The sequence below is a fragment of the Loa loa genome, assembly GCF_000183805.2.
Source record: "Loa loa unplaced genomic scaffold supercont3.897, whole genome shotgun sequence".
Taxonomy (NCBI): Eukaryota; Metazoa; Nematoda; class Chromadorea; order Rhabditida; family Onchocercidae; genus Loa; species Loa loa.
The window spans coordinates 6,840-8,436 of NW_018109077.1; positions in this window are offsets into that span (position 1 = coordinate 6,840).

Here is a 1,597-nt window from a genome sequence, read left to right on the forward strand (position 1 = left end):
GAAAATAAAATAACTTTAAGGTAAATTAATGAAACGAAAATAACGTTAAGGTAAATCAATGAAACGAAAATAAAATAACTTTAAGGTAAATTAATAAAACGAAAATAAAATAACTTTAGGGTAAATCAATGGAAAGAAAAAAAATTGGACAGATTTAAATTTAAAAAAAAAATTGAAGTAATTCTTTTTAACTCATCATAAATATAACACAAGCAAAAATTGATGACAATTAATCAATTCTTCGTATAATCTTTCAACCAATTCAATGCAATTTTCAAAATTGCAACGAAAAAAAAATTTCATAGAGCAATTTCTAATTGCTTTTAGAAATATTAATTTTTTAAAAGAAAAAAGAATTTGTTTTTTTTAGTAAAATTTAAATATTAAATATTTTTCCCCTTTTTTTCCCCCCAATTCTTCATATCGAATGTACTGTAGAAGTTTATAAATGAATATGCAAATAATATATCGGAATTGGAATTATTTATAGAGAAAACTAAAAACAAATTTTAAAAAAAAATTAAAATGTCAATTTAATTCTGAGCTAATTTTAAATTAACCCTTTATTTTATCGTGCAAAATTTACATTCAACTTAATTAAAACTTCATAATTTTAACTTAACCTTTTGTTTTATCTTTGCAAACTTATATTGAACTTAATTAAAAGTATTTTATTTTATCTTTACAAATTTACATTTAACTTAATTAAATCTTTAACTCTAATTTAACCTCAAGCTATATTTCATCGTTGCAAATTTACATCTAGCTTAATTAAAATCTTAATTTTAATTAAACTTTTATTTCATCGTTTGTAAATTTACATTTAATTTAATTGAAACTTCAATTTTAACCTAACCTTAACTTTTTGTTTTATCTTTTTGCAAATTTACATTTAACCTAATTAAAACTTCAAATTTTAATTTTCTTTTTTTTTTATTTTTACTATTCATTAATTTATTTTTATCAATTGGAATGGAAAAGAAGGAAAGGAAAAATAATAAAAATTAAAGAAGTTAGTTAAATGAATTGATTGTTGGTTGTTTAAAAATGCAAAAAGCAATCATCCACTAAAGAAATCATTTTGGATAAAATTTTTTCTTTTTTTTTTTTGCAATAGAATGAAATTGATGTGTAAATAATAAAAATTCTATTACCATAATTACTTGTTCGATTTTATATATTTATTTAATATCATTTTATGAATTTAATTTTGTTTGATTTAAATTGATTGAAGCAACCAATTCTTTTCCCAACTTTTATCGAATAATAATATTAAAATAACCAATATCTTCTCATTTTCTTTTTTTTTTTTTTTTTCTTTAAACAAATTTTTAAATCCTACAAATTATTTTACACGTTTAATTTTAGGAAAGAAAGAGAGATGGAGAGGGAGAGAGGGAGAGAAAGAGAGAGAGAGAGAAGGTATTTTTCGGAAAATTAAATAAGATGATATACTGTGTTCAATAATATTATATATATATTCTAAAGGATTGGATAAATTAATTGAATGAATTTGATTCATATTGTAATATTTCATTTAAAGTTTCATTTTTTTTTCCTTTTCTTATACATTTCAATTTTTAAAAAAAGAGAGAGA